This window comes from Macaca thibetana, chromosome 16 (assembly GCF_024542745.1).
Source record: "Macaca thibetana thibetana isolate TM-01 chromosome 16, ASM2454274v1, whole genome shotgun sequence".
Lineage (NCBI taxonomy): Eukaryota > Metazoa > Chordata > Mammalia > Primates > Cercopithecidae > Macaca > Macaca thibetana.
Genome location: NC_065593.1, coordinates 15,487,251 through 15,507,413, shown reverse-complemented (window position 1 = coordinate 15,507,413; position 20,163 = coordinate 15,487,251). Strand labels below are relative to the sequence as shown.

Here is a 20,163-nt window from a genome sequence, read left to right as displayed (position 1 = left end):
GCTGTCGGTGAGGCTGATCACTGTGTGCCTGCGCTCATGACAAGATCCACCACCCAGCTGATCTCTCTAATGGAGGGAGGAAAGGAATGGGCCTGTTACTACCCTGAGTTGAGAATACAGTAGAGTGAATGCCATTAACTCTTGGGGGTACGTGTCTTGAAAATCCAGGGTGGTGCGATTCCTTTTGCCAGAGACTTCTCCAGACCCCTGAGGCCAGGGTCAGACCTGGGTGACACCCAGCTGGCCCCCACCTTCCCTTCCTCTCCTGTTAGCCTTGACTCTCCTCATCCAGAAGGATCTCCAAGAGAGGGAAGGCCCTGTCCTCAGTCATCTCCCAGCAGCGGGTGTGCTGATCCTCAGGGCCTGGTTCTTTCTCTCCCCTCCCTGCCCATGTAAATCAAGGATTTGGCCGAGTCTCTCTGTGAGCCCCCAGTGGGTCTGGCCAGAGGCTCTTCCAAAGGTTGTCTTTCTTCCCCCAGGAGCAGGAGTCGACGGTCCACAGGGGCAGCAGCCAGAGGCAGGAATGGACTGGCCTCCGCCTCAGTTATTCCACCTCCTGATTCACCTCTGATTACCGAGTTTGGGCTCTGTTGTCAGTGAGCGCCGTCTCTCCTGAAACCTCTGAGAAACCGGAGGGGCTTCTACCACCTGGCTGTGTAAAAAGCACAAAGGGGTTAATGGAGAATGACCAAAAGGACCACACCACGAGAGGGAGCCTTGCCCGGGTGTGACTGAGCAGGGAGCACAGAGGACTCCTCTCACATGACGCCCAGCCCCAGATAAGCCATGTGCCCATTGCATGGACCGGTAAACTAAGGTTCATTAACTCCACCATCAGGTACAGGTTGAGGATTCCCAATCCAAAAATCCAAAATCTGAAATGTTCCAGATGTGCCCAGGCGGATGTCTGTCTGATTTTCCTTGGCTGCCCTTCCCTTTTCCCCACCCTGCCTCGCCGGTTCCCTCTGGGGTTCTGCACCATCCCCCTCCACATCATCACTGCTAGAATGTGAACCTCAAAAGCAAAACCTTGGACAAATGCTACCATATTCTACAAATCTTATAAAAATATTTTAGCCTGTGTTTTCAAATAGGTACACGTACATGCAATTTCTAAAAGTATACAAAGGGTCAGAGCGGCAAGTCTCATTCCCAGCAGTCTCCCTGCTACCTTGAGGCACACCCTGTCCACAGCTTCATGTGTTGACTTCCAAAGGGGTTCTATAGATTTATAATATTGAGCCCTGTATAATTTCCACTATTGGAGAAGTTTTGACCTAAAAAAAAAGAAAAAAAGAGTAACCTCATGTGGATTGACCTAATTTAAGCATATTCTTATAAACCTGAATCATAATTATTTGAATAACAGGTTTTAGTATCAATTGCAGGAATAATTATTCATCTCTCTCATTAGGGATCTGGCTAGGGAAACTATTTGCTTTCCAGTTTATTCCCATCCTTCCTCTGTTTTCTTTTTCCTCCCTCACAGGTGGGGTGGGGTTGGATGACCCCTGCCAACAAGGTTTTCCATGCTCCCTTGACAACTGCCTTCCATGTGGATGTGGCCATCGGTCACCCCTTACCAATGACAGGTGGGACACTGGGGATGAGGAAGAGGGGGAAGGCAGGGTATCCCCTGCACCCCCCCATCCCTGGAGCATCTTTGGTCGTGTCTGCATCTTCTCTATGGCTCAGCTCCCACCAGGCAGCTTGAGCAGCTGTTCTAGCCCCCAGGGGCTCCTCAGCTGCAAGGATCCTTCAAGGTTTTGGCTCCTGCTGGGGATCCCGGCTCTCAGGATTTGGAAAAGACGTTTCCTCCCATGACCTTCCAACCCGCGGTGGTGGAGGCTCCCTAGTTGCCCATCTTTGGGCTTCCTCACCTACATTTGCCTTTTCAGCTTTTCTAACACCTCTGTTACCGGTTCCTTGTTTTAAATTCCTCTTTGTAAGAATTCTGTTTTCTTTACTGGCCCTTAACGGACACACTCCATTATTGCTCAGAATCTATACTTCCCTTCTCAAAAGAATGGCATCTGGTCTTTAAGCCTGGAATCCTTGGCTTCCTTGCTCTCACTCATCCAAGAAATCACCAAGTCCTGTAATTCTATTTCTGAGTATCTTTTGAACCCGCACCCTTCTCTCCTCCCCAAATCCCCTACCTTAGTTCAAGCCTCATGTCCTCCCTCCAGCCCAGCCTCCCAGCTTCCAGTCGTGGCTCCTCGTGCTTCACTTTCTACTCGATGGCCAGAGGGAGCGTTCTAACATGAAATCTGTTCATGCCACTCTCTGGCTTCAAACATATCCACAGCTTCCATGTCCTTCTGATGACATCCAAAGTCCTTTCCATGCGGTGGTTCTGCTTGCCCCTCAGATCTAATCTCATGCCTCTCTTCTTTTGCCACCCTCTGCCCGATGAGAGCCAGACATAAAAACAAAACAAAGCAAAACAAAAAACAGATTCCTGTTTGCATCAGTTGTCTTTTAGCCCCTCCCTTTTTTTTTTTTTTTTTTTTTTTTTTGAGATGGAGTCTTGTTGTGTCGCCCAGGCTGGAGTTCAGTGGCGTGATCTCAGCTCACTGCAACCTCTGCCTCCTGGTTCAAGCTATCCTCCTGCCTCAGCCTCCAGAGTAGCTGGGACCACAGGTGCCCACCGCCATGTTGAGCTAATGTTTGTATTTTTAGTACAGATGGGGTTTCACTGTGTTGATCAAGCTGGTCTCAAACTCCTGACCTCAAGTGATCTGCGTGCCTCAGCCTCCCAAAGTACTGGGATTATAGGCATGAGCCTCTGCACCCAGCCTCTTTGGGCCTTTTTTTATGGAGCACTTTTATCCCCCTCTCCCTCTACCTCATCATCTGCCTAATCTCACTCGTCCTTTATATTTCACCTTGGGTGCCACTTCCTCCAGGAAGCCTTCCAGGATCTGCCAAGATTGAGTTGGGGGCCTTTCCTTTATATGCTACAGCATCCTGTACTCCCCCTATGTTCTCATTGCTTGTAATGTTGTTGCTCTCCCTTCCAGATTGTAAACTTCATGAGAGTGGGGGCTATGTTGGTATCATTTACAGTCAAGTCCTCCCTTCTTCACCCAGTGCCTGACGCATGATAGGAGATCAAAGGGCTTGACTGTGGGGTCCAATTATTTGTGAGCCTGCAGATGCAGAACATGGCGACTCCCTTTATTGTGTTTGGCTGCAATGAACCCCCGGCCTGGGCCTGGAGAGGCATCTTACTCTACTTGATTAAAAAATGTGACCTGTGTGTGAGGCTTGGGAGGGACCCAGAGATGAATCGCTCGCAGCCCCTGTCAAAGGAAGCGCTGGCCTAGATTCTGAGGGAAACCCTCCATTGGGAAGTGTAATCGGGCCATGCACAGATTCGGGATGTACTGAAGTGACCTTAGCAGTGAGCTCCCAGTTAATTCAGAGGGTGGAACATGGTGCTAATGAGAGCAGAGTCACAGGGTCAGTCCTACCCGGAGGAGGGCCATGTCAGCCAGCAAAGCTAACAAAACAGCATTCTCTTCCAGACCAAGCCTGGCCTTGGTCCTAGACTGGGTTGCAGCTGCTGCCACGGCCTGAATTCCTCACGACTCAGATCCCTTGTTCCTCCTGCAGCACCACCAGCTGTGAGGGCAGAATGTCTGCATGGCCTCGGCCACCAAGTGAGCAGACACGGGGGTTGGAGGGACCAGAGATGCACAGAGAAGTTCGAGGATTCCCCCAGAGTTACCGAACCAGCACTGGAGCCAGGCGTGAGCATCAGTAGAGGTAAGTCATGTGCCCATTGCATGGACCAGCAAGCGGAGGTTCATTACCCAGCAAGCAAGCCCGGGTTGAGTATCCCTCATCTGAAAATATGAAATCAGAAATGCTCCAAAATCTGAAACTTTTTGAAGCCCCCACACTTGAAAGAATCGCTCATTGGAGTGTTTTGGAGTTCAGACTTCCAGAGAAGGAAGGTAAGTGTGACGTAAATATTCCACTTCTGGTCCCAAGCATTTCAGATAGGGGACACTCAACCAACTGGGCCCTCGCTGTGATTCAGGCTTTGTGCCACATGCCACCTGCAGATACCATGGTCCTGACGGTCCAGAAGCTCCGCATCTGGCTGGAGAGAGGGGCAGGGAAATCAATGATGGTTTTAAAAGGGTCATGAGAGGAAACACATGACTCAGTATCTTGATGGCGGTGTTGTATACATGAAGACACACAGGGGATAACGTTGTATAGAACTCAGTCCATGCAGACAAAATGAGGAGACGCAAAACTAGGCGAATCTGAGTAAGTTCGGGGAACTAACGCTAATTGTAATACTACTGTATAGTTTTATGAAGTGTTATAATGAGGGGAACTAGACAAAGTGTGCAGACATCTCTCTGTATTATTTCTTACAACTATACGTGGATCTACAATTATCTCAAAACACTTTGTTTTTTGTTTTTTGAGACGGAGTCTCACTCTGTCACCCAGGCTGGAGGGCAATGACACGATCTCAGTTCCCTGCAACCTCTGCCTCCCCGGTTCAAGTGATTCTCCTGCCTCAGCCTCCTGAGTAGCTGGGATTACAGGAGTGTGCCACCATGCCTGGCTAATTTTTGTATTTTTAGTAGAGACAGGGTTTCACCATGTTGGTCAGGCTGGTCTTGAACTCCTGACCTCGTGATCCACCCGTCTCGGCCTCCCAAAGTGTTGGGATTACAGGTGTGAGCCACCATGCCCGGCCTCAAAACATTTTTTTAAAGAGCAAGTGTCTCTGCTGAGGCCATTCTCACCCTTCAGTGAGGAATGGGCCACCTTCCTCCACTCCTCCATAGAGACAGGAAATCAGCTCTCGGCCTTGACTTTCAGAAAGGCTAGAGTAACCTCCTTTGCAAATTTTTCGTGTACTTCCTGCATCCAGAAGCTGGGGGTTCCACTAACTATGAGCCACTGCAGTCATAAGGCACCTGTTGTTGATGATAAACTCGTCCTGAACGGCCCCTTGGCCGCCTGGGAGGCTGAAATAAACAGCAAACACGCATTCGAAGAAACCAAAGCCTTTCACGAAAGCGAATTGGGGTGGAAAGTTGTTTTGCTTTCACAGAGTCCTTGGGAAAAAGATCCTGACATAGTCACTCTCAAGTCTGGGATAAATGCATACAGAAAGTGCTTTAAAGAACGCCGTGAGTCTGATGGATTTTATTGATCGGCTCTTCCCCGTGTTTCCTGGGGAAATACGGCACCTTCCTCACTGTGGCTTCCTCACTCCGGCCCGGCGACACAGACACGATTGTTTTCATTACAGGACGGCATTTCCTTGGAATGAAATATGAAATGGGGTGCATTCTGCTCTCACCTCGGGCAATATGGTGCCCGGGCTTGGACAGACATTTCATTATTTCCAAACAAATATCACCTTCAATCAAATATTAATTTTGTATGAAACCAGAATGATCACTAGTGGTTTTTGTCACCAGAGTGAAAGAGCAACGAATGGCCCAGGGGTCATTAACTTCTTCCCAGAAAAGTGTGTGTGTGTGTGTGTGTGTGTGAGAGAGAGAGAGAGAGAGACAGGGAGCCAAGTGAGAAAGTCAGACTGGAATCGTTTTCATCTTTGTATTCTGACCCCTGATGCTTCTGTTCCTGTTTTCCAGGTGGGAATCACAGCCTTTGCTGACTTTGTCCTTATTCCTGGAGGTAAACAGACACGCCCCATGGTGCAGGGCTGGAGTGGGAGTCTGGCCACCCCGGCAGGCTCTGTAGCAAAGGGAGGAGTGGCCTGGGAGGCTGCACGCCTTTGCCAAGCTCTAAACAGACCTGCTGTCCATGCCCAGCACACACTGGGCCTGTCTGAATCTCCGAGTCTTCAGAGGTGATGGGGATGTAGCCGACATGATCTCTAGAGTCCTCTGGCTTCGTGTTCTATGACATTCACTATAACTTGGGGGATTTCCCCATATGCAGTCTCCTTTATGAAGGATGAGGAGTGATCCCAGCTACAGAAAACTGCAAGAAAGGCCTTGGGCCTGTAAGGCTTCTGACCCGTTCCCGATCACCACTTTCATTCTATTTCTGCTTCCTTTTGGGTTTCTTCCACCTTCTTTCAACCTCCTTGATATCAGAGAACTGCAGCTCTGATCTCGGCTTGAATACCTCCTGTGAAGGGGCGCTCCCCACCTTCCAGGCAGCCCAGGCTATTAGGTATTGGGAAGTATGACTCTTGTAGTCTTTTCTTATGCTGAACAAAGAGAGACATTTCCCTATCAGTCTTCTTTCTGCTCCCTGGTAGTACACGGAGTAAGGCTAATTTTTGCTACAAATGACAGCAGTTAAGTGCTGAAGAATGGTAATCAAGACCCCCTTAGTCTGCTCCTCTCCAGAATTAGTACGCCCAGATCCTGAATCATTTACGGCATGTAGTCATGAGTCTTTATCATTCTGGTTTAGTTCTTCTTCTTTTTTTTGAGGAGTTTTGTTCTTGTTGCCGAGGCTGGAGTGCAGTGGCGTGATCTCAGCTCACCACAACCTCCGCCTTCTGGATTCAAGCGATTCTCCTGCCTCAGCCTCCCGAGTAGCTGGGATTACAGGCATGCACCACCACGCCCGCTAATTTTGTATTTTTAGTAGAGACAGGGTTTCTCCATGTTGGTCAGGCTGGTCTCGAACTCCCAACCTCAGGTGATCTGCCCGCCTCAGTCTCCCAAAGTGCTGGGATTACAGGTGTGAGTCATTGTGCCCAGCCTGGTTTTGTTCTTACAAAGAAGTTATAGAGCTAAAAGCATCCCTTCTCATATATATAAAAATCAATCATAAAGCTAATATAATTATAGAAGAATTAGTTAACTCAGGGAAAAAGTTGTCAAAATTTCCATTTTTAACCCACTTACTATGCATATTTTGCTACATTCTTTTCTGTCCTTTTCTCCATATGTTGTTTACAGTTTTGAACTGTAAATTTGAACACGTTTTACCCCTTTCTGCAGTAAATGTCATGTGAAATTGTTTTCCGTGTTACCTCATAGTGTTTATTTTTAAAGGATGTGCACTCTTCAATCTACTGATGCATTTATGGTAATTTATTTAAGCTTATACTGTTCAGTACTGAGCTTGTTTCTACTTTTATGCTATTATCGCCAACGCTGTGATGGACATTTTTTGGGTGTGGCTTCTTTGAGAAAGATGTCAATGAGATGCATCCTGGGATCAGAAGGTGTAAATATTTACAGTTGCTACATATGGCCCGTTGCTTTCTAGGAGGGCTAGACGTCCACTGTAGGAAAGGACCTTTCTCATGGCTCGGTTGCCAGCAGCCAGTGCCTGGGCTGAGCTATGGCAGGATGCTCCCGGGGTGGGCTGGGCAGTGCTGGATGAACGGGCAGGGTCAGCTCACTGATGCTGGGTCCTGGGTGTCTACTGATGGAGACAGCGAAAGGTAACGGGTAAGAGTGGGCTTACTCGTAGAACCTGGTAGGTCTAGGTGGAACCCCCATCCTTCTGCTTGCCTGCTTTATGACCTTGGGGAGTTGACTGAGACTTGCTTCCCTCTTCTGTAAAATGTGGACAGAACTTAATACCTGCTCTTATCATGTTCACCAATGGCCTTTGTGTTAGTTTCTAAGGGCTGCTGAAACAAATTACCATGAACTTGGTGACTTAACAGAAATTTATTCCCTCACAGTTCCGGAGGCCAGAAGTCTGAAACAGTATCACTGGGCCAAAATCAAAGGGTTGGCAAGCTGCCCTCCCACCACAGGCTCTAGGGGAGAATCCACTCCTTGCCTCTTCCAGCATTTGGTGGCTGCCGGCACTCCCTGGCTTGTGGCTGTATCCTTCCAACCTTCCTCCGTAGCCACATGGCCTTCTCCTTGGTGTCCACTGAATCTCCCTCTGCCTCCGTCTTATAAGGACACTTGTCATTGGATTTAGGACCCAACCAGATAACCCAGGATCCATCTCAAAGTCATTAATCTAATCACGTTTGCAAAACCCCTTTTTCCAAATCAGGTAACATTTACAGGTTCCAGAAAATAGAATGTATATCATTGGGGGCCATTTTAGCCCGCTGTGTCCTCTATGTTGTCATGTCTCTAAACATTTTCACGCCTCAGGACTTGGTCCTTGGCCCTCTTGTCTTTGTTACTTCCTCCCTTAGGGACCTCAATGGGTGGCAAGGACCTTTCCCTTTCTGGTAACGTTCCTCACTCAGTCACATGACTTTAAATCTTCTTGCATGCTGGTGACTCCAGCCCAGTTCTCTGAACTCCATGTGTCCCCCCAGCATCTCCACTGACAGTCTAATAGGCACCTTGGATATAGAATATCCAAGCCTGAGTCCCAGATGTTCTTCCCTACCCTGTTCCTCCTGCTGCCTTCCCTGCCTTAAAGGACGGAAGTCTGTCCTTGCAGCGGCTCACAGGAAAGCCTGAGACCAGCTTCCACCCGTTTCTCGCCCTACATCCCAACTCATCGGCAAGTCCTGTAGCCAATAGATCCAGATTCTGACCAATTTCCATCACCCCACTGCCAGCACCCCACTCTGAACCACAATGACCTCTTTCCCGGATGAGCGAAGAGTTTCTAACTGGACTTTCTGTATCCGTCCAGGTCATTCTTTGGTTTCTTCCCAACACAGCAGATGGAGTGAGCCTCAGGTTAAAATCTAAGTCAAATCCCATCGCGCCTCACTGGTTTCTTTCTTTCTTTTTTTTTCTTTTTTATTTTTTTGACTGAGTTTCACTCTTGTTGCCTAGGCTGGAGTGTAATGGCGTGATCTCAGCTCACTGCAACCTCTGCCTCCCGAGTTCAAGGGATTCTCCTGCCTCAGCCTCCTAAGTAGCTGGGATTACAGGCATGCACCACCATACCTGGCTAATTTTTTGTATTTTTAGTAGTGTTGGGGTTTCACCATGTTGGCCAGGCTGGTCTTGAACTCCTGACCTCAGGTTATCCACCCGCCTCAGCCTCCCAGAGTGATAGAGGTGAACTATCACACCCGGCCCCTCCTCATTACCTTATTCAGAGTAGAAACCAAAGTTCTTGTGATAATTTCAAAGAACCCCCAGCAACCCACCTCCATCTCCTCCTGCTTCTGCCTCCTGCACTCCTCTCCGGGCATCCCTGCCTCCTCACTGCTCTGTCATCATGCCTGACACAAGCCTGCCTCATGGCTTTTGCCCTTGCTATTCCTTCTGCCTAGAACTCTCTGCCCTCACCCCTCAGTCTTCTTTAGGTGTTGCTCAAATGTCACCCTCACAGAGAGGTCTTTCTTGTCTATCATATTTCAGAGGGCTATGCCCACCCCTGTATCCCGCAACCCACACTTAACACCACTTTACACGTTACTCATTCATTTCGTTTTTCGTTTGCCTTCTGCGACTAGAATATAAGCTCCAGTAGGGAAGAGCCTTTGTCTCCTTCGTTTACTGCTCACCCCTCCCCACGTGTTTTGCAGTGTTCAGTTGTGAATTGGAATATTGTTTTCCTTCTCCATTTAACGTTGTGTCCAAATGTTCATGTTTTTTCATAGTCTTTATAACCATGCTTCGTGAAGGATATGGGCTCTTAATAAATATTTATTGAATGAGTGAGTGAATGAATGATTCAGGGTTCTGAGAGGATGAAACAAGATATGTATGTGAAGTTCTTGGCTCAGCATCTCGCACAGAGCAAGCATTCAAGAGGGGTTAGTGATCACCATCGCCGTCACTGTTACTAAGATTCCACGAAGTCTTTGGGCAAACAGGCTGAAAATTCTTTGCATGCACCTGCAACCCCATCCCACTCCGCCCAAGGCTTCTTCTCAGCCTTGTTCTGCTAGCTGCCTATTTTTTTAATTTTATTTTGTTTGAGATGGAGTCTCGCTCTTTCACCCAGACTGGAGTGCAGTGGCGTAATCTCGGCTCACTGCAACTTCCGCCTCCCAGGTTCAAGTGATTCTCCTGCCTCAGCCTCCTGAGTAGCTGGGACCACAGGTACCCACCACCACGCCTGGCTAATTTTTATATTTTTAGTAGAGACGGGGTTTCACCATGTTGGCCAGGCTGGTCTTGAACTCCTGACCTCGTGATCTGCCCCGCCTCGGCCTCCCAAAGTGCTGGGATTACAGACATGAGCCACCATGCCTGGTGTGCTAGCTGCCTATTCTTGTGCGGCTGAGTTTCAGGCCCCAGCACGGGAATTTGCATTTCCCTTGCATGTTTCTCCTTGCTGGGAGCAGCCTTTCATCTCACCTCTTAAAGCCCTTTGGAATCTGGATTCTGTTTCACTTCTTTGTGTTTCAGAACACACAAAGCTCTGCAAAAATCTTTCCTAGCTTCCTAGCCGGCTTCCTCATTTGATCTCTATAACACTCTTCATTTTGCAAAAGAAGTAACTGAAGCTGAGGGAAGTTAACTTAATCTCCTCATTCATTCTTTTATTTAACAAGTAACTATTGAGCGCTGGGCTAGGTGTGAGGATGCCAGGGAATGGGTCCAGCAGCACTGAGGGACAGTATGTCCTGCAAGGATTGACCTCAGGCGGGTGGGTGTTTCTCCAGCATGAGCTCTTGCTCTCTTATCCCAGCCACTGGCCTGTCCGTCCTGGGAGGTCCTTCAGGGAGACGTGGGACTGTGCCCTCAGAGTCAGGGGCCCGCTTGGTGCCAAAGGGCTCCCTCTGCATCTTCACTTGCTGGGCAATGCCAGAGAAAAGATGCTTGTCCTGTATCCTTTGGGTGGGCTCCATGAGAGGCCAATACCCCACTGGACTGTAAGCTCCCCAGAGGCAGGGACCTTTCTGTCTTATCCAAACTGCCTTATCCCTCCCTGCATGGCCCAGTGTATGCTCTGGAGTGGGTGCTCAGTACGTATTTCTTGATTTAATCATGAGATGCCCGTCATAGAAGAGTAAGCTCCCAAACGACGTTGGGAACTAGGGAACATTATGATGGGGGGCCCACAGCTTGAACAGAGCCGCTGCATACCTCCGGCTCCTTAGCTTCTGGGTGCTGACTGCTCTGCAATGTGAACCACAGGGCCCACACTGCTTCGCCCTTCCTGCCCAGCTTCCAAGCTCTTGGGCATTCTCAAGGTGACCTTAAAGTAAACTGCGTACATACTAAGGCTAAGGCCTCTGAGACCTTCAGGAAAGAGGGGGTTGGGATGGCATAAGATGGTTGTTTTGGTTACAAAGCCCAGGCCAGGAAAATTTTAAGACTAGACTCTAGACTCAGCATGGCCTCCAACTCGCTCTGTAACCGTGGGTCTAGTCTCCTGTCTGTAGAATGAAGGGGGACAGATGTGGTGGTTGATGCTTGTAATCTCAATACTTTGGGAAGCCAAGGCAGGCGGATCCCTTGAGCCTAGGAGATCGAGGCTGCAATGAGCGAAGATCACACCACTGCACTCCAGCCTGGGTGACAGAGCAAGACCTTGTTTCTCTTAAAAAATATAATAATAAATTTAAAAATACAATAAAGGGATTATTTAGGGCTTCCTAAAGCTCTGAGCCCTGTAGCTATGTGGATGAGCCAGTTTCTTGCAATAACTGATTTCTATCACTCCAGGATGGCTGGCGCACAGTCTTCTCTATGGCAAGTTGCACACATATCAGTCCAGTTCTGCTGTGGGCAAGGAAACTCCAGCCTCCCTAGAAGCTATTTTTTCTGATGCTAGAAAGCCAGGATGGTGATGGCTCCTCGGACTGGACCCCGGGGAATGTTGTCCTTCCATAACCATTGCATAATTCCACACTTGTTCAAGGTGGCTCTTTTTCTTTTTCTTTTTTTTTTTTTTGAGATGGAGTTTCGCTCTTGTTGCCCAGGCTGGAGTGCAATGGCGCAATCTCGGCTCACCACAACCTTTGCCTCCCGGGTTCAAGCGATTCTTCTGCCTCAGCCTCCCGAGTAGCTGGTATTGCAGGCAGGCACCACCACGTCCGGCTAAATTTGTATCTTTAGTAGAGATGGGGTTTATCCATGTTGGTCAGGCTGGTCTCGAACTCCCGACCTCAGGTGATCTGCCCGCCTTGGCCTCCCAAAGTGCTAGGATGACAGGCGTGAGCCACCGCGCCTGGCAAGGTGGCTGTTGTTAAAATAGTTTTGCCTTCTTTATGTCAATTGCTTGAATTTAAAGAAAGTTTTGTTTTGAAATAATTATAGATTCACAGGAAGTTGCAAAGAAATGCACCATGCACCCTTCACTTCTTCCCCAGCGTTAGCATCTTGCATAATGTTTGCATGATATCAACACCATGAAGATATGTGAGATGAGTTTCTCATCTTTAGACTAGAAGTAGGCAAATGATGGCTCATGGGCCAGATTCGACTTGCCACCTGTTCTTTTTTAAAACCACCTGTTTTTGTAAATAAATTTCTATTGGAACACAGGCCTCCTCATGCATTTACGTGTTGTCTATGACTATTTTCATACTACCATAGCACAAGTGAGCAGTTGTGACAGAGACCATATGGCCTCCAAAGCCTAAAATAGTTACTATCTAGCTCCTTATAGAAAAAGTTTGGAGACCTCTGTTTTACAGTAAAACACCAAGACAGCTAAGACACCAGGATTAAATATCACTCATAAAATTATAAAGATGGCTGGGTGTGGTGGCTCATGCTTGTAATCCCAGCACTTTGAGAAGCCGAGGTGGATATATCACCTGAGGTCAGGGTTCAAGGCCAGCCTGGCCAACACAGTGAAACCCCGTCTCTACTAAAAATATAAAAGTTAGCCGGGTGTGGTGGCGGGCCCCTGTAATCTCAGCTACTTGTGAGGCTGAAGCAGGAGAATCGCTTGAACCCAGGAGGTGGAGGTTGCGGTGAGCCGAGCTTGTGCCACTGTACTCCAGCCTGGGTGAGAGAGCTAGACTCCATCTTAAAAAAAAAATTATAAAGGCAACTATTAGGAGACTAGAATAGACTTTATGCACTTTCTAATCCGTAAGAAGGAAGCCATACAGTCAAATAAGATAATCCATGTAGGAAATGAGCACCAAGAAAGATTTTAAAGCAACACAAATGAGGATACAGTAAGATCAAATGTATCTATTACCCACATAAAACAAATGAAACAAATACAGTTATTAAAATAAGCCTCAGATTTGGTTAAGCAAACAAATTAACTATAAGTTGTATACAAGAGATGAGTTAGAAATAAAGTGATGCAGGCCGGGTGTGGTGGCTCATGCCTTATAATCCCAGCACTTTGGGAGACTGAGACAGGCAGATCACTGGAGGTCAGGAGTTTGAGAGCAGCCTGGCCAACATGGTGGAACCCTGTCTCTACTAAAAATACAAAAATTAGCCGGGCGTGGTGGTGCATGCCTGTAATCCCAGCTACTCAGGAGGCTGAGGCAGGAGAACTGCTTGAACCTGGGAGGCAGAGATTGCAGTAAGCCGAGATAGCACCACTGCACTCTAGCCTGGGCGACAGAGTGAGACTCTGATGCAAAGATTAGGGGTTAAAGGGAGGGACTTGTGGTTAAATTACTAGACGTTATCTTATCTTCCTCTAGGGATCCACTAAAATGGTAGTTAAAAAAAAGTGTAACTGATGATGTCAAAGACAGTGGGTGAAGGTCTACTAACAGCAGAGAGGAGGCTTCAGTACATTTCTTTCCATTAGAAGAGTATATTGGCAGTGCCGTGGTCATTGGCAGTGCCTGGAAGGGTAGAGGGGATACAGGTGAAGGAGATGCCCATTTGTCTTCTAGAACCAACAGAGACTTTAGACCCTGAAGCCCTGGGTGAACCGAATGAGAGACAGGCTGAAAGGGGGATTAATTTAGTATCTGTACAGTCAGTCCCTTTCTCATTTTCCCTTCACAGAGCATCTGGCAGCTATCCCTGTTCTTTTAAAAGTATATTGAAAGATCTCAGAGAAAAGGCTTTCTCCTCCTTCTACCCTTTGTAGATCTCCAGTGTTTTGGCCATCTCCCTACCTGATCACCCTGAAGCAACACCCACAAGCAGACAAGACCTGCTCATGTGTTCACAGCTTCTCACAACTTCCCATTTCCTCCTTCTTGAAAAACAACTAAACAGGGCATTGTCGAATATTTGAAAAAAGCCTCTGTATGAGTTATGCCAAGCCACACATTAGCCCCCAAACTTAGCAGCTTAAAACAACAAGCATTTATGATCTCACGGTTTCTGTGGGTCAGACATTGAGAATGGCTTAGCCAGGTGGTTCTGGATCAAGACCTCTTATGAGGTGCACATCTGAAGACAGGAGGATCCACCTCCAAGATGGCTCATTCACATGACTGTAGGCAAAGAGGTCTCAGATCCTTGCTGGCTGTTGGCAGGAGGCTTCAGTTTCTCACTACATGGGCCTCTCCACAGGGCTGCTTGAGTGTCCTCATGACATGGCAGCTGGACTCCCCCAGATTGAGTGATCCAAGAGAGATAGCAAGGAGGAAACTTTTTACAACCCAGTCTTGGATGCTGCATACCATCATTTCCAGCTTCCTCCATTCACTAGAAACAAATCACTAAGTCCAGCTCCCCATGCTCTCTGGAGGGGAATTGGGCTTCCCCTCTTGAAAGGAAAAGTATCAAAGGATTTGTGAACATATTTTAAAACTACCCAACCTGTAACAGGAAAAATAAGATAAAAATAAATAAATATCTAAAAATAATTCTAAAGTGAAGTAGTACAAGCAGCAAAAGAGAATAAAAAAGTTTAATGGGTGTCCTCAGAGGTATTTCAGAGGATACTATATTCATTAAAGAAACCACAAAATCAATGCCATGGAAAATAAAATTAAGAGAATGAGAAAGAGACCTTGGACATTAAAGCATGATTACTGATTTCTTTTTTTCTCCTTCACTTGCTTTTATGAAACATTTATTTTACTTTCTTATTAAAGTGAAATTTTTATTAAAGAAAGTTAACCATTTAAGGCATTTAGTTGTGCAACCATCACTTTTCTCTAGTTCCAAACAAAACTCTAAACGAGACTGTGTATCCACTAAGCAGCTACTCCCCATTTCTCCCCATCCCATGACACCCCCTGGTCTACTTTCTGTCTCTACGAATTTGCCTATTCTGGATATCTCATATAGATGGAATCATATAACGTATGACTTTTTGTGTCTGGCTTCTTTTATTTGGCATGAAGTTTTAAATTGTGGGTTTCTGTTTTTCAAATTAGGAGAAGGGTTGGAGGCTAAATCGAAGAAATCTCCAAGAAAGGAGAACATAAAGGAAGAATGAGGAAAATATGAGTGAATAGCAATGCTAAGAGATCACTCCAGGGGGTCCAATATCTGATAGAAGTTCTAGAATGAGCAGAGAAAATGGAGAGGAGAAACTTATGAAAGAAATAATACAAGAAAATTCCCCATTAATAAGGGATACACATATACAAAGAACCAGCATACTGAATGACAAAAGATTCACATTAACACAAACTATTGTGACATTTCATGTCACAAAGAGTTGAGAGGAGATATTAAAGATTTCTAGATGGGAGGGGAAAATAAAGAGCAACAAAGAAAAATGTAAGAGAATCAGAATGTATAATTCTTTTTCTCACACACTATCCTTAGAACCTAAGGCCTGTATAAGTTATGACTCCAGTGTCTAATTTATGTCATCTGACTTCAATACAATAAAACTTAAAAGCAAAATCAAGACAATAGCAACACTTGCAAATCAATGACCTAGAAACTAAAGAAAAATTCTCTTATATTAACTTCTGGGTTAAAGAATAAATGAAACTGAAAATGAAGAATCTCTGAAAGATAAGAATATATGAGAATGAAAATGCTATATATTGATCTTTAGAAATATAGCTTGGAGAAAAATTTTACTCTTAAAATGCTTAAAAAACCAAGCACGTGTACCCAGTAACCAGTATGTTAAAAAGCAGGACCCATTTAATTAGAAAACATCTTTATTTTTGACTGTCCTTTTAATTTGCTTGGTTGGGTTGTTCTTCCTCTGACACCCAATTAGGGTACAAGCATACTCATTACTTTTCTGATAACTCTCAGGTAGTTAAAAAATTTGATATCATCACTTTGGAGCACAAACATACTTTTTTTTTTTTTTTTTCTTTTTTGAGAAGGAGTCTTGCTCTGTCACCCAGGCTGGAGTGCAGTGGCATGATCTCGGCTCATTGCAAGCTCTGCCTCCTGGGTTCATGCCATTCTCCCACCTCAGCCTCCTGAGTAGCTGGGACTACAGGCGCTTGCCACCACGCCTGCCTAATTTTTTTTTTTTTTGTATTTTTAGTAGAGATGGGGTTTCACCATGTTAGCAGGATGGTCTCGATCTCCTGACCTCAGGTGATCTACCCACCTCGGCCTCCCAAAGTGCTGGGATTACAGGCGTGAGCCACCGCACCCGTGATTAAGAGTGTTTCTGACATCTCCCTTCCCACCCCCATTTCCTACTCATTTTGGGTTCAAGCTGAGGGAAAGAAGGAGAAAGAATGTGGTACAGAAAACTCTTTCTGGACTAGAACTTCCCTAAGGTGACTTCCCAAGTTTTGTACCTGAAATGTGGTCAAAGTTAACTCTTTCTTAGAGCACCTGCCTGATTTCTTTGGAGATTTCTCCACTGGTCTCCTGCCAGTCTTGTTCCTGGGGCACAGCCTTGTCTTTGCCTGGCCTCCTGAGGATCCCTCATCTTCAGTGCCCATGGGATGGGAGTGCTGTGGCTACCTAGGGGCAGACCTCTACCCCTGTTGCCACAGGCTGTATGAGCTTTCTCAGGAGCGGGTCAGGCACCTGTTCTGTGTGCCCCCAACCATATAGAACCCCCATACTTTCTTCTAACCATCTCACTAGCTTGGGGTCAGGAGACTGCATTGTTCTTGCCACCCTTCAGAGTGGGGTCTGACTTAAAGCATAGCTCTCTACAAATAAATGCTCCTCCAAAAATGTATTCTAAGGCTCATCATTCAATCCTGTTTTATCCTTATCGTGATCATTCACCTAACTAGTTCTAGGCTACCTCCTTTAAATACTCAGCATGGTGATCCGTCTCTCATCTTACTTTGGTGTCTGAGAACTGGAATATTTTTTATCTTATTTTATTTTATATTTTATTTATTTTTAATGTTTTGTAGAGATGGAGTGTCACTGTGTTGCGCAGGCTGGTCTCAAACTCCCAGCCTTAAGCTGTCCTCCTGAAAGTGTTAGGATTACACGTGTGAGGCACCATGCCTGGCCTTAGAATTTCTTGTTTATTCAATCAGATCTTGCAATATTACAGACCACATTATGCAAGAAAAAAGTAAAACGAATTAAACATCCAATATGAAAAGTTAAAAGAGATCAATTGAATCAATGCAAAAAAATTTGAAAACAGGTATTGATTAATTTATAAAATAAAAATGATAGAGCTAATAAATAAATCCAAGAATGAATTTATTTGAGATAAATAAATCCAAGAATGAATTTATTTGAGATAAATAAATCCAAGAATGAATTTATTTGAGATAAATAAATTCAAGAAGTTTATGGGGGAAAACACAATAAAATTGAGAAATAATTTGGAGATGGTTCAAATCCACTGCTTTAGAAACAAACAAGAGAAAACACCACAGATCCAAAAGAAATTGAATAGAACAGGAAAACTTAACAAAAAATTTAGTCAAAGTAAATTTGACAAAATGCGTGAGATAGATATTTTCTAGGAACTCTAAATGACCAAAATCGGCCCCATAAGAGGTGGGAAGCCTAAGTAGAGCAAAAACAATGGAAGAAATTGAGAAAGTTATAAAAAAGCTACCTCTCCACAAAAGTGCCAGATCCAGATGGTCTCAAAGGTAAATTCTTACAAAAGTTCAAGTAACAGATGATTCTGATACTATTTAAACCCTTCCAGAACCTAGAGAAGTAAGGATGTCTTCCAAATCTTTTTATAAAACCAGCATACCAAAATTTGACAAAGTTAGCACAAAAACACAAAACTTTAGACCAATGTCACAGCCACCATAAAGAACCATTTAAATTGATGGTAGAAATTTCCATAGCATATTAAAGGACTAAAACACCACATTCAAGGGGATTCTTCCTCCAAATTAAAGGCCATTCAAAATTATGTCATCTATTAATATAATACATTTTATTAATGTATCACAGGAGGAAAACACCAGAGGATCAACTCAATGGACGCCAAAAGGAATTTTAACTGAATTCAATATTCACCACTAATTTAACACAAACCAACGAACTAACCTTACATAATGGGAATAGATGGTGCACTTCCCACTGTCATCCCTCCCTCCCCCGTTACAAGTATACAAAGGTTTGGGTTGAATCGACCTCCACCCCTTCTCTGAGCCCCAAGTTGGTTAGTGGAGTTCCACTGCCACGGTGAGTAGTTAAGGATGGACAATAGCTCAGCAAGATATTTTCTTTCTTAGTGATTGGTATAAACAATCACTAAGACTGTTGTAAACAAAGAGTCTTAGGATGTTCTAATCAGAGTAAATACCAGGACTTTTTTTTTTTTTGCCTTCAAAGCTTTGAAGAAGAGAAGCGTTATTTTTTTTCTGGGTTATATGGTGTGCAAATGTTAGGTCTGGAACAGGGCAGCCTTTGTCGTTTTCTAAGAGGAAAGCCAGCCAGACAACAGAGCCAGCATGCAGAAGAGGCCGGAGCTCAGAGAGTCACAGGGACATGAAACTGGAGCCCCAGTCAAGCTGCACCTGAAACTTAACTACCACTGGGCTATTTTTATGCAAGCTAATAAATCATCTTTATTTTGTAAGCCAATTTGAATTGGTTTTCTGTTACGTGCAACTAAAAACAGGCTAACTGATTCATACTGGTATTTTCTTAGCACCGTTTAAAAAGTTTAGCTCAAATCAAAACCATGGTGGAAGGCGAGAAGCATCCTCATTAAATTCAGGGCATGCAAGATGAGAACAGCATCTGCAAAGGATGGCTGGGAAAAATCCTAGATTTCTTGAGTCTGAGGTCAAAGAGGGGTGGAATAAAGGTGAAGATAAAAGGGCTGATAGCCCTGGGGACTCTGAAATGAAGAGAACAGAGAAGACAGATGCCCTGTGGTGATTTGCTCAAAATCAGCTCAGGGGGAAGGGAGCCAGCTACTTTCCCTTAGAACAGTGGTTTTCAACTCTAGGTGATTTTCCCTCCCAAGAGACATTTGGAAATGTCTAGAGACATTTATGGTTTCACAACTTGGGGGCAGTGTTATTGGCATCTAGTGGGTAGCAGCCAAGGATGCTTCTAAATATCCCTCAACGTACAGGACAGCCCCCGACAATAAGAAATTATCTGGCCCAAGATGTCAGTCATGTTGAGGTTGAGAAGCCTCACCTTTATCCTCTCAGTTTTGCTGGTTTATGTTCACAGTTCCTTCTGTGGCCTCGTGGGTAACCTCACTGTGGAGTTTACGTTGTTCTCACAGCATAAGTCAATGAGATTAGACAAGAGACAAAAATATTGAAAAGGAGGAGGTCCAGTGTTGTGATTCACAAATAATGTGACCATATACTTGCTGATTCCAAGAGCAGGCTGAGAAACTGTCAGTAGAAACAACAGAAGAATTCAGTGAGGTGGTGGATTTCAACATTAATAGTCAAGACCAACAGTTTTGCTGTATGCTAAAAATAGCCAGTTAGACAATATTACGGAAAATCTAAAAAAGCGTACAAAATGTGGGTAGCTTGAGCTGATCATTACCCCTTTTACTCTCTTTTGAGAGGCACACAGAAAAGACTGCTTCAAACTCTCTGGACCTGGCTCTAGAGAGGAATATTCACCCTAACAGAGATGAGTGTGGTCTCAAATTTAACTGAGAAATGAAATTCTGATTAAAATTTCACAGGATTTTTCTCCTTTTGGAATCTGATGAAATAAAACCTAAGTTCATCTGGACAAAAAACTATAAAAAATAACTGAGCAAATTCTGAGGGAAAAAACTACTGACATGGGACCAGCCTGATAAGATACCAAAACATCTGAAACTCAGCAATAAAGCAGTTTAATACTGGAGAAGAAACACACAGGTGGATGAAAGCAATAGAGATTCCAGAAATAGACCCAAGTACATGGAAGAATTTCATTCACAGTAAAGGTATAATTTTCTGAAACAATTCTCTAGCCATCTGGTAAAATGAAAGCCTTCTCAGCCCTCATATCTGAAGCTTATATGTCCAACAAAGGATTCATTTTCAGAAAATATAAATAACTCATACGAATCAATCAGAAAAAAAGA

The 20,163-nt window shown here is 45.1% G+C and overlaps 4 protein-coding genes across 6 annotated transcripts in view; 2 read left to right on the top strand and 2 right to left on the bottom strand.

Annotated features, from left to right (window-relative positions):
- Nucleotides 1-20,163, top strand: part of TXNDC17 (thioredoxin domain containing 17) — a 997,418-nt gene that overhangs the window by 228,722 nt on the left and 748,533 nt on the right. The gene's annotated exons all lie outside the window — the stretch shown is intronic.
- LOC126939805 (uncharacterized) overlaps nucleotides 1-20,163 on the bottom strand; it is a 910,157-nt gene that overhangs the window by 350,609 nt on the left and 539,385 nt on the right. The window lies entirely within an intron of this gene.
- The window catches only part of WSCD1 (WSC domain containing 1), a 392,253-nt gene that overhangs the window by 140,867 nt on the left and 231,223 nt on the right, over nucleotides 1-20,163 (top strand). The window contains exon 4 of the mRNA XM_050765322.1: nucleotides 3,619-3,771. The gene's annotated coding sequence lies outside the window, so the exon portion shown is untranslated. The remainder of the gene's footprint in view (nucleotides 1-3,618; nucleotides 3,772-20,163) is intronic.
- The window catches only part of DERL2 (derlin 2), a 434,214-nt gene that overhangs the window by 376,365 nt on the left and 37,686 nt on the right, over nucleotides 1-20,163 (bottom strand). The gene's annotated exons all lie outside the window — the stretch shown is intronic.